Source organism: Cupressus sempervirens, chromosome 5 (assembly GCF_028749045.1).
Source record: "Cupressus sempervirens isolate cs-2001-9-10 chromosome 5, ASM2874904v1, whole genome shotgun sequence".
Classification (NCBI taxonomy): domain Eukaryota; kingdom Viridiplantae; phylum Streptophyta; class Pinopsida; order Cupressales; family Cupressaceae; genus Cupressus; species Cupressus sempervirens.
The window spans coordinates 586,184,155-586,198,441 of NC_143122.1; positions in this window are offsets into that span (position 1 = coordinate 586,184,155).

A 14,287-nucleotide genomic window follows, 5' to 3' on the forward strand; every position below is an offset into this window, starting at 1 on the left:
ATTCAAGGACCAAAACTAAGAGGAATAATTTTTATTTTATAATAGGCATGGAGGGTGAGAGCATTGGATTTGTCACCCATAGATATGTGATGTGGCAAGAGATTCCTTTGAGAATCCATGACACATATGACAAAAGATGCCAATTGTAGGATTCTATGATGCAGGGAAGTCAAACTTGGCTAAATGTGGAAGAGGATCTATGACGTGTCATAAGACACCTCAAGCCCACTTAAAGCCAAGAATCTATGACAAATAAGTGAAATAGGGACATACGTAAGAGAATAAGAATATTTGACTATGACATATCTCATCCAAGTGTCAAAGGAGAATCCACAAGGTGTCATATCCAAGTGTCACTATGATGCAATATTTTATGGAATATTTGAATTAAAAATCCTTTTATTCCACAAAATAAGAATTAGTAGAAAATGGAATTAATGATGGAAAATGGAACTCAAGAAATTACTATTTCCCATGGTTTGCGGATAATGAATTAATTAATTAATTAAATTAATTAATTGAGGATGATAATTAGGAAGAGTAATTAGAAAGAATAATAGGATTAAATTATGGGTTATTTAATCCTATAGGGAAAATTAGTAAATGATTGGCCAAATTCATTAAATAAATGCGATAGTACCCTTTGATAAAAATGTGATGATAATATAGATCAAATAAGATGATGATAGATAGACCAAATCCATGTTCAAATTGATTGATTTATTGAAATTGACAACATGCCAAGGACACATGACATGAATTGGTTGATATGTAACATTTAACCGACATTGTGAACGCTACAGGATTGAAATTGATTGAAAAGGTTTGATCATAATAACATTGACAAACATTGTCAATATTATTAAAATGGTTGATAATGCCATGATTTGACATTGAAATCCTCAACAATGTCAAAGATTGGATGACATGAATGATAGTTTGACCTAGCACTGAGAGCCGCAATAGTACTAAGGTTAGATTGATCAGATTGATAGGTTGATACATTTCCAAGGCACTGAAAGCCACAACAATACCTAGGATTGGATAAATGATGATTGATTTGGGATGTTTGATATGATTTGTGATGATTAGGACTGATTTTGAGTGATTCCAAGTTGATTTTGGGTGATTTCAAGTTGATATGAAATGGTTTCAAAATGATATGAAGTTGATGCAAAAGAGGATATAAATGATAAAGTATGATCAATTTGGCCAAAAGATCGAAGTTAGTAGAATGAGAAACTAGGACAAATTAGTATGAAGAAGTGATGAAACCATAAATATGAACTATTTTTGAGCATCTACGCTACTAAAGGGCCATTTAAGTAGAAATTCTTTAGTTCTAGGGCCATAGAAATATATATGACTCTGTGTAGGGCTTCTGGTGATGATGAACAAAATTTTATGCCAACAAAATTCATGTATATGATGAAACAGATCCCTTCTTTTGGTGTGGATATTGTTTTTGATTTTTCTTCTTATATAGTAGAAGCAATCCATGTAGGATTAGTTACAATTGCAAAGGGAAAGGTGGAAAAGAAATTTGAACATTATTCACTGTTAATGCACATGTTCTTATTTAAAGGGGTTACATATTTTGAAAAGGATATGGTTTTGAACTAAGAAAATGAAGGAAAGGCTTTGCTAGTCTAGTTATGGAGTGCAAATATGACCTAGGATGTAGAGGAGACCAAATTTCTCGAATTTGATAGGTATTTCACATCTAGGTTGAGAAGCATTCTATTAAGGGACAATCCCAGAACCCCCAAGGCAATATTGGATTTCATTATGCCCATGGACGATCCTTCTAGCTTGAAAGTATCCCACAACTGGGCAGATATCATCCCTTACCCTATTTCTATAGTTTTTAGGGTTTCTAGTTTCCAAGAGACTCCCCATGTACTACCCTACCAATTGCTTGTAAAGGTAGGGATAGCTGAAATGTTGTGGTAGATAGGGGGATTGGAGGAAGCACAATTGATTGGAGGATCTGAAGGCTCAATTTTTCCTACTTGTACTATGGCTCACCATTTCATTATCACTAAGGGTGGATGGGTATTTTTGTGTAAATTTTTGGACCAGTACAAGATGGTTATATCTCATCCCCATTTTTGTGATATTGAGGGATTTTTTGAGATATTCAGGCATATGGATAATGTTGGTTCAAAAGAACATCAACCCTAGTGCACTGAAGATATAATAAGGAATGATTTCTCTTTGCAAGACAAAGAGATCAAAAAAGAAAAGTGGAGGGTTTATTCTAGGGTTTTGAAATTCATTAATTATTTTGATAATAATATAATCCTCTAGATGGTGCAAAAATAGAGGTAGACAAATTGAATAAACTAATAACTACTTTTCCTAAAATTATGGAAGTCATGAACAAGAAAAAACTACTATTTATTAATTCTTTTCCAAAAAAGGCCAGATAGGTCATGAGCCAGTTTTGTTTTACCCCTGTAGTAGGATCAGGGAAATTAATTGCTCAAAAAAAGCCTCGCTATAGTATAATTCATAATAAAAGGGCTACATTAGATAAAGGAAATCAAATAATGGGGTCAACCAATGTCATTCTAGAGGAGAGACCTAATGAGCCTATGCCTAAGAGGCAGAGGATAGAAAAAGAACAAGTACCTCAAGTAGAGGAAAATTCACCCACCCAGACCCCATTACACAAAGGAGATGAATAGATCACTAGGGAGTAGGTGTAATAGTTGAGGTCCCAAGGGTGTTTTCATTACTATAGCAAAATTCAAGGAAGCAAATCCCTAGGAACCTCCTATGCCTAGCATTGAGCTAACTATTGCAAATTATAGAGGGAAAGAGTTGGACACTATTGTAGAATAAGCCATCCATGAATTCATCTCTAATGATAATTTTGTAGAAATTCAAAAGCTTGACTTAAAAGAAGGTAGGAAAATAATAAAAGAATCTAGGGTTTTGTTGTTGCCTAATTGGGTTATTGTAGATGCCATCATTTTTAATTATGTTATAGAGAAGTTGAGTATAGAGGAAAAAGGGAATAAAGAAATTAAAGGTGCTAAATTTAGCGAGGACCATGTAGCATTTATGATATGGTCAATGAGAAAAGGGTCTAGGACTAGCTCTTCCTAGCCTAACAATACTGGCTTGATAGGTAGCCTAATTGTAAAAAGAGTTGAGGAAGCTACAAGTGAAGAGGCCACAGAGATGGGGGTTGGATCAACCAACTTTACCTTAGCCACCACTCAAAGAGAAAAAAGAGAAAGGTTGGAATTGCAAGACAAATATGAAAAGGTTCTAGCTTCTTACAATAAAGAAGTTCAAAAAAGAAGTAAACTAGGAAATAAATTTATGGGACACTAAGGGCAATCTAGTAGGCCTAGAATTACACATCGTTACCCACTAGTGGAGCCTTTTAAATCCACTCCTCTCACTGAGATTCTAGAAACACCACAAAGAACTCAGTACTATACTACAGAGGATTTTGAAGAAGAAAACAATAAATTATGGGCATTGCATGTAGAGTTGGAGATCCAATATAAGAAAATTTAAGGAAAGTGATTATGTATTTAGTAAATAAATTTGATTGCCCATCCTTCTATGAGTAGTTAACAATGGTATTAAATACATGGGAAGATTTTAAAGAAAGTGATGATGCTCGTAAGCCAATTGTCAACAAATGGATTAGAAGAAATAGGGATGTTACTCTTCTATGTTTTTATGTCATTAGTTTATTCTATGAGTATATAGAGAAAACTTATGACTTGATCAATGATATAGCAAAATTTTATAATAAGAGAGTTGTATTGTAGAGAAGAATCATAAGTTATTTGGATAAATATAAGAGTGTTAACTTTAAAATATTCCAACATACCATAGATAAAAATGATAAATTGAAAAAGAAGGAGGAATGAGCCAAGGAATTCAATGATTTATTGTGCCCTCAAATGAATGAGGTCATAAATGAAAAGGGAAACACATGGTGGGAAACCACAACTAAGGAAGTTGTAAAAGATCAGTTATTCTTAGATTCTTTGAGGCAGGATTTTACTGAGATTAATAAATTAGGAGAATATGTGATTAAAAAACAACATGATCTTCTAAATTTTAATTGGCCAGATGACATAGTTTTTGACAAGTGGATGGTAGATTTAGTCCATGCAAAGTAGTTAGAATATGATAAAAGTGATGACATATAAATAATTGACACATCAATAAAAGGAGAAAAAGACAAAGATGAGCACCCAATTGTAGTTACAAGTGTAGAAATCCAAATTGGTGACCTAGTCGAGGAAGAATCAGATATAACTGTTGTCTTATCAATTCATGATGATGTGGATGGAGTGACTCAAGTTAAAATAATTTTACAAAAATAAATCTAAGTCCATCACATGTAGAACCAACTATCACATATTTAGAGGAAGAATGATAGCAATAAAGCCAATCATGAAAATCCTTAGCAACAAAACTGTGTAATAGAAAGTGATCCCCACTAACTAATATTGATAAGGAGAGACATTATGTTGCACAAATTTTCATCTTCTATGACAATAACTATGCAAATATCTTTTTTTTCTTAAGGACAGTTGTCAATTTTTGTACGCCTAAAGCTTGTTGCATCTCACACTATACAAGTGAGATTCTAGGGCTAGAGAAAAGGTCTGAGTCATTGTACAATTTTAGTTTTACTAATATTTGTTCAATCTAGTATTTGATTCAAATTTTATGATGTGTTCTCCCTACAAGTATTTGAGAATACATTCTTGTTATAGGATCTTTATGTCTTGTCTTGAGTCATTTTGAGTTCTATTACAATGGTTATAGAATTTTCAAAGTAAATTAATACAAAGATGAACTGTCCCCATATCTTTTCTTTCTAAATATTGTCTCCATTTTATTACCTAGATATCTTGAAATCGTATGAGTAAAACTTGTTCAATAGAATGTAATTAGGCTAAGTTGTATACCATTTTCACTATTGCTTTTAATTCAACGAATTAGGTAAATGCTTCAGTGAATATGATAGGACCTTTGTGGTAGTATGAAGGATATGTCTAAGAATGATTTTCAATAAGAATTGTTGATAATATTGTTGTAATGCAATCAACTAAGTCAAATAAATTGGATAGACTCTTAATCCTAAAGGATAAGGCACCGATAAACTAATTTCAATCTATTTATGGAGAAATCATGAATAATCATCAAGCCTAAAATAAAAATCACTTTTACTTTAATGTTTTATAAATTTAAAAACTAGTCAACACTTGTTTACATTTAATTTTTGGGTCTTAGTTACCTGCTACTACCAACGATTACCTATAGATCTAAGAAGAATTGTGACCAATTTTCTATTGGGGATGAATATTGCTATAAAATATCATGAAGTGAATGAAATATGAATGTAGTATCAGACTGTGAATCTTTTATCCTTTAGGTGCACCCACCTTGGTCTTGTAGAGCCAAAAGAGTAGAAAATATTTCATGATTTTGTCGAAGTTGGGTATAGATCTGAAGAATATATAATTGTTTATGGGAAGTAGCTAATCCTTAGGTGATTGTATTTTTCATCATCTTGGTATTAATTATTTTGTTGCTTAATAGTGTAAAAGACACCAACACACTACTTGCAAGAAAATATTCCAAAGGTAGAGAAAAGTAGAAAGGTAAGAATCCTCTAATCTACTTCTCTTGTGAAGAAGTTGGTCACATTACTGCTAGGTGTCCAAATAGACAAAAAAAGGATGAGAAGAAAGCAATAATTACAAAGGCAAGAAGGAATTCAAGAACTACAAGGACAAAGGTAAGATATCTTGTTTTATGGCTAAAGCTTCTAATAATAGTGAAGATGAAATGGTATATATTGTTGTAAAAGATGAATCTGATGATGAAGGAGATAAGATGGAACTTATCTCTTATGTTATAAAAAATGATACATGGATTGTTGATAGTGGATTTTCACATCATATGATTGGAGATAAAACAAAGTTTGAGAACATGGAATATTATGATGGTGGTAGTGTGAGATTTGGAAATAATGAACCTTGTTGCATAAAAGGAAAAGGATGTATTTCATTAACCAATAAACTTATATGTGATAATGATTATTGGGTTAAAGGACTAAAACATAATCTACTAAATGCGACATAGTTGAACGACATTAGATTCAAAGTAGAATTTATGAATGGAAAAGCCAAACTACTAGTTGGAAAAGGAAATCTAGTTAGATCTAGTAAACAAAAAAAAGGTAACCTATTCTATATTGATCTCAATAAAAGTTCATATTATATTGCTCAAATAGAAGAAAGCTAATTATGGCACAAAATATTATGTCATGTAGAATTTGATAACCTAGTCAAGCTAAGAAAATATAGAAGAGAAAGAGGTATTCCTAGCTTGAGAAAAGTTGATATGGGTCTATGAAAAAACTATCAAATTGGTAAGATGAGAAAGAAGAGTTTCAAAAGCAAGAACTATCATTCTAAAGAAATATTAGAGCTTGTGCATACAAACTTATGTGGACCTATTAGAATAGAGAGTTATAGTAGAGAAAAAAATTTCATTCTTTTTGTTGATGACTATTCTAGAATGATGACCGTAATGTATCTAAAAAAAAATTAGAAGCTTTTCAAAAATTCAAGTGGTATTTGGCAAGAGTAGAAAAAGAAACTAGAGAAGGAAGTTAAAAATTTTGAGATCAAATAGAGGTCGTGAATTCATCTTTAATGAATTCAATGAATTCTACATAGAAAAAGGAATTAAAAGATGAGTATCAACTCTAGCTACACCTCAACAAAATGATATACTCAAATGAAGGAACAGAGTCATCAAGGATTGTGCAAGAACATTGATGAAAAAAATCAATGTCGCAATCAAATACTAGAAGGAAGCAATCAATGCTATAGTTCATAGCTTGAACATAGTACAATTGAATAAAGACTCAAATCAAGCTCCTTATGAACTATGGTATTGCTACAAACTCAATGTAAGTTACTTTAAAGTATTTGATAGCAAATGTTATATCTTAAAGGAATCTAGAAATGGAAAATTTGATGTCAAAGGTGATGAGGGCATATTCTTAGGATATTCCTATAGAAGTAAAGCATACAAGTGTTTGAATTTTTATATCCAGAAAATCATTGAAAGTGCACATGTGAGAATTGATGAGTTTGTAGAAAAGAGTAAAGATGAAAGTAGCAAAGAGCCTAAGAATTTTGGAAGATTTATTTACTATGAACCTAATGCCCTAAAAAATCCATCTAAAATAAAGAAAGATTCACCTCTTGAGTCCCCAAAATCTCCAACAACTATTGAGTTGCAAATATTACAATCTGAGTCATAATCAAATGCTACCAAGCTAGAGAAAATTGAGTTTGATGGACTTGAGTGATATAAAATGGGACCTGAGCTTGATACTAAAGTTCATAATCAAATTAGTAAAACTCATTCCAAATTTAAAGAACCTGTGTTAGAAAAATATGTCAAAAGTCATGATGCACCTGATCAGATCATTGGAGATGAATCAGATGGAACAATGGCAAGAAGCAAATTGAAAGGTACATGTTTACTTGGTAAATTTGAACCTACACATTTTAAAGATGCTTTGGATAATGAAACTTGGATTGCAGCAATGAATGAAGAAATGGAATAGATAGAGAATAATAAAACTTGGCCTCTTGTTCCTAGATTCAAGGATAAAAATGTAATTATTTCTAGAAACAAAGCAAGGTTGGTATGTAAAGGCTATTATCCAGAAGGTATTGATTATGGTGAAAATTTTGCTCTTATTGCAAGATTAGAAGGTGTTAGAACTGTAGTAGCATATGCAACTTATCAAAGATTTAAATTTTATCAAATGGATGTAAAATATGCATTCTTGAATGGAATTCTTGATGAGGAAGTCTACATTCAACAACCTAAAGGTTTTGTAGATCCCAAAAAAAAAGACATGGTCTACAAATTACACAATGCAGTATATGGTCTTAAGAAATCTCCTAGAGCTTGGTATGAAAGACTTCATAACTACTTAATACAAATTGGTTTTCAAAGAACTAATGATAATAGAAATATTTATATCAAAGAAGGACCAGACAAAAATATTATGGTGGTAAAAATATTCATTGATGATACTTTATTCATGGGAAATGATAACTTGTGCAAGGCATTTTTAGAAGAAAAGAGTAAAGAATTTGAGATGTCTATGTTTGGAGAGATAAAATTCTTTGTTGGATTGTAGATTGAATAGAAGGAAGATGGTATCTACATTACTTAATCTAAATATATCAAGGAGATACTAAAGAAATTTGGAATTGAAGACTAGCTCAAGACCAGTTGTAATCCCTATGTCTACTAGACATAAGATTTCTAAAAATGATGATTCCAAAGAGGTAGATTAGACCACATATAGATTAATGAATGGAAAATTGTAGTATGTAGTACACACAAGGCCTAATATTGAACTAGCAATCAGTATGGTGGCAAGATTCTTGTAGCAAATCGCAAAGAAAATCACATGATGGCAATTAAAAGAATCATGAGATATCTGAAAGGTACTAAAGAAAAGTGTTTATGGTAAAAAATAGGAAGCAATTTAGATTTAAAAGTATTCATAGATTTTGACTAGGGAAGAAGTATTGATGACAAAAAAAGCACTATTGGTGGAGCATTCTGTCTTGGTAAAAGACTAGTGTCTTAGACAAGCAAGATAATTGTATCTCTCAGTCCACATTAGAGGTAGAATATGTGGCAGTAGTAGTCAATTTTTCTAATATTATTTGGTTCAACAATTGATGATAGGTATGAAGATAGAGATCAAAGATCTAGTATTTATATACTATGATAAAACTAGTGCAATCAATATATCAAAGAAGTCAGTGATGCATACCAAAGCAAAGCACATTTCCATAAAATATCATTTCTTGAGAGAATTGGTGGAAGATAAAGAAGTCAAATTGGAATATGTAAATACCAAAAAAAAACTTGTAGACATATTTACCAAGCCACTACTTAAGGATTCATTTATGTATCTAAGAAGTAAGCTAGGTGTTATTTCCCTATCTAAAAATCACTAAATGCAGTTTAGCGATGCATCAACCAGAGTATTATTAAAGATCAATCAATTAGTGCAATATTGACAAGGGTTTATTGCAAATGAATCAATACTTGAGGTAAATTGATATTAATTGACTATTGTCTTTGGCATGAGATGTCAAAGAGGGAGACTTTTTCTATCATATCTCATAGAAATTTTGTGGAGAAGTTTGTTGTCATATCTCATAGAAAGAGTTGTCAAAGAGGGAGAATGAACTTGGAAAAAGTTCTAGAAGATAGAAATCTTTCTAACAGAGGATAGAAAGAGTTTACACTGATAGAGGGAGTTCTCATGGATGAGAATAAAAATGAAACTAAGGATATGTTCCTTACTTTATTCTTTCTCCAAAAATTTCATTGTATTATGACATGTTGTTTGCCATCAATGCCAAAGAGGGAGATTGTTGAAACAATTGATTAATTGTGAATTGTCTTTGATGTTACACAAAATGTCATATCATTTCTAATCAGTGTATACTAAGGTCACTTGGGCATTAGATAGTTTTCTATGCCTACTAAGCATTCTAATTTTTTTTACATTTAGAAGGCAATATTTACCGAGTTCACTCAACCGCCAAAGGAAAGTTTGTGGAAGATGAGTGTTAACTGAGTTCACTTGGTTACCAAAGGAACTTTGAGAAAATGTAGAGAGTTGACTAAATTCACTTGGTTAACATAGGAAAATTATTTCCAAGTTAGTGTCTATCAAGCAAGCTTGACTAACAAAGGATTTTCTTGTTTTGTCATATTGAGTTAAATTGCTTTGTCTGTTGGTTCTAATTGACTGAGAAGATGAATATTAATTATTTTAAGTTTTATTTTAGCCAACTTAACAATATGAAAGATATAAAAATAAGGTCAAGTGATGGATTAGAAGTGTGTGAATGCATGTAAGATAATTGAAGATTTAATGATGCTAAGAGGAAGCAAATCAAGAAGGATAAGCAGAATATCCTTGAGAAGCTAGAAAGATATATTCAATTAGGAAGGATCAAGTATACAAGCCATAATTGTGATTTGTATTCAGCAATTTAGTTGCATCAAGAATCAGGTCATGTCATTATTACTCTCTAACCATTGTAGCAGTGATCTAAATCTCTTCATAGAGTTTTCTTAACAACTATTTGTAAATCCTCTAACGAGGTGGCATTTCTATTGAAGTGTCTAAAGACATCTAACAAGGTCACTCCTAATAGGGTGATTAAATCCTCTAATAGGGTCACACCTAATTGTGTGTTCTGTAACTTTTAATAGGGTTGGCTCCTAACTAGGCTCACTTCAAAAGAGTGAAAAATAATAACTAGTTGCAATTGGTGGTTTTTCTCAAATTGGGTTTCCATGTTAAATCTTGGTGTCAAATGTGTTCATGCTATTTCTTTTATGTATTTGAAACTAAGTTAAAGTAATTATTAATCATAGATAACATCTTAAAATTTTCTTGTTAAGTGTATGTCAAGAAAATCTTAGTATTTTGCGAGTTACAATATTTTTCATGTGTTTACAGAGCATCAATAGAGTTCAATTTTCAGAGTTTATTTTTGTATTGACATCTAAGGGATCTGGGATTTATTTTTTTAGTAATAGACTCACCTCTCCCCTCTCAGTTAATCCTATTATATTTCCAACACAATTCCCCCACATACAAAGCATTAGCATTTAGTTCAATCAAATAATAGTGCTCTATACCACTAGATTGATGCAATCTTTGCATGATCTACTCTGAAGTAGGTAGAGGCATGACCCCGAGCATACCTCTCAAGTACTTAAACGTATCTTTAGGTAAGGGATTTGTAAAGATATATGCAATCTAATCTTTAGTACTCATATACACTAATCTAATCTCATTTTATGCTTCTTTCTCTCTCAAAACATGATACTTAATAGATATATAGTTAGTCATAGAATGCAATATAGGATTCTTAGACATACTCACTATACTTGTGTTATCAAAATATATGATCATAGGTTCTAAAAAATCTATCCTAATGTCTTTCAACATCTTCTTCATCCATATCACTTGATTACAATTATTTGTTATTGCCACATACTCTAGCTCAATTGTACTATGTGAGATGCAATCTTATTTCTTACTTAGCCAAGAAACCAATCTTCCTCCAAGAAAGAATACTCCACCACTAGTGGTCATTCTATCATCCATGCTACATTCTCTATCTACATAAGTAAATGCACATATAGTGAAATCAATAGATCTATCATACCATATTCCATAATTAGATGTGTTGTAAATGTAATGTAAGCTACGTATCTAAGAGGAGGGGGTGAATCAAGGATCACTTAAACTTCTTCCAACTAAACCACTTTGTTAGGTTTTCTACCTACTTGCATTCATGAAACATAAAGCAGTAAAGTAACAACACCATAACACAATATTGTTAACCCAAAAACCCTCCAAGTAGAATGTAAAACTAGGATGGGAATGACACCCACACTGCTTCACTACTATAGTAATAAAGTTGTCTTTTTAAGGCTTACAAATGATCACTTATGATGATCTTACTTGGTTAAGGGAAATAAGGACTATTAGGTCAACCTTGTGAAAGAATTTATACAATATAATTAAGTATGTACTCTATTAGGAGTTTCTACAAAGGATTGTTAAGTCCACTTGGTTAAAGGATTTGGGTCTAATGCACCTATTAGGATGAATCATTGGATTGATCTCTGATGTGAAACTATGATTTCTAATGAATTTTGTTTGAACTAAACTAATCACCTGACTATGATAGATAGGTCTCTTCCTTTCCTTGGAATGCTTGTAGCCTTCAAACAATTTGTTCTTCCATATTCACTATTGTTCTTCAATTTCATACATCTTATTATCTTTGGATAAAAATAATACTTCATACTTATATCTATCCAAATAGTTCATTCATAAGTTGGCTACAACACAACTAATTTCCAAAATTAATTATCAAGTCAGCTCAGTGTTCTAACTCAAGTCTAATGGCTTACTCGAGTGATATTGAAGATACTCAAGAAACATTGTCACCTTGGCTAACTTTGGCACTCAGCTGATTCTGGATGCTTGGTTCATTATAATCACTTGGTAGACAATTTTGACTTAATTTTCACTATTGGGCAAGCTTGGTTATTAGCTTTAAAAAAAATTTCTCTATTGTCTTAGTTTACACTGGAGCTTGATAGATATTGTCAACTCAGTTGACATTGTAGCTTAGTGGGAACTATCAACTTTGTTGACACATAAACTTGGTTGACACTACCTACTTCCTGCATAGTTGATATTGTTTACATGGTTCCTTTGTGAGATTGATTAACACTCTATAGTAGTAACCCAGTTACTACTATCTTTCCATTATGAGTGTTTTGACACTAGCTGACAATATATCTTGCAATGAGATTAAAAATCTCCCCCTTTGGCATTAGTGACAATAACACTTACCATACATAAGATTTGAAAAAAAAAAATCTTCACTCAAACTCCTCCTTTGAGTATGCTCTTTTCTATAGCTAGGTTTACATTGAATACTCTATTTTTAGTTTCTCAAAATTGTTTTTATTTCTCTACTTTTTACATATCTCTCCTATTGTACATATTTTCTCCTTCCTATAGATATCTCTCTTTACATGTATGAATATGCATGTTCTACTATCTCTATATACTTTCCCCTTTGTGCATCTTCTTTTTGCCTTTGTACATGTTCTTTCCCCCTTCTTTTTGTTACAAATGCTAAAAATATTTACAAGGTTAAGTCAAAGTGAGAAAGAAAATCATTGTGTACCTTCAAAATTATAGAAAAAGTCTTGTCCCAAATATCATATATCACCTTCAAGATGTGTAGATCAATCTGAAGCTTTGTTGATAACTTATGCATATGATCGGCGACTGACAGATTTGTGTCTTTGACCAGTGTCCTTGCATGAGTCATTCTCTCCTGCATGGTTTCTATCTGGGGAATTATCATACCTTGTATATCAAGCAATGTTTCTCTTATTCTAACCTCTTCCCTTGGTAGTTCTTCTTGAAGATCTATCCATAATCTAATTTTTACAAAATGAATGGAACTAGAGCTAGGATTGAGTACAAACTGATTTGCACTATCTTTCAAGTCCATGTCAACTCTGGCTAGTTTCTCTTTTATTTCCATGGTAAAGTACTTAAATTTACAAATAAAGATACACCATTATTTACAGATTCCTAGTGTATGGATTAAAGTAGGTAGTTTGACTTGATTTATTGCTATCTTATGTGCTACATTTTCTATCACTTTATTCTCAAACTTCCTTTCATCTTTCATTACGATTTTTTCCTACCCATAAGTCTCCTCATTGAATTTTAGCACACTATCAATTAATTGATCAATGATAGTGAGTTTATCATTTACTTCTATAGATAAAGTATCTACAAATATTTTTTTGATATCTTCCAAGAATTTTCTCCCATCTCTTTTAGCTCTTACCATTCATTACTTTTCTCTATTCTTCCATAGCTCTCCCAAAATGTCTATTTCCTTAGCTAATAGATTTTATTAGTACCAATTTAGGATTGTAATCTACTCATTGAGATTAATATCATCAATCATGTTCCCTTTTCCCTTTCTCTTGGATGCTAAAGAAGAAATGATATCTTTTCCTTTGTCAACTAATTCCTTCTATTGCTACTTAGTTGAGACTATGGGAGCCTATTACTATTTGGTTACCATTGTGATAGAGCTCAGTGAAGGTTGCAAGTCATCAATTTTGTGTTCAATTAGTGACACAATTAATTATGAGATTATTATTATCTCATGCTTGATTGATTTAGTGAATTAATCAAGTCTTCCCATGCTTGGATAGGTGTAAGGAGTGACTGAATTTGGTCTAATAGCTCAACTAGACCAAAGTAGTGACTCGGTTAGATCTAATACCTTGCCCTGGTCTAAGTTTTTACTTTTGTCCTAGTGCATCTAATTTTTTGATTTGGACTATCTTTCTTGGATTAATAGAGCTAATGTGGAATATCAGTTTCATCATAGATCTAGTGATCTCCATGCCTTTATAAGCAAAGATAATTGAATTACCCAATCCATAGTCCTAGGTGTCAATAACCTCACTACTTTCACTTAAATTCTCTTGAGATTTCCTCACCCATTGCTACTTCATTTGAGTCATGATATTGTTAGTATTTAATTTCTTTTCATCTTCAATTTTACCTCTACCCTTGAAGTTCTTTGCTAGATGACCAAGTTCTTTTAGTACA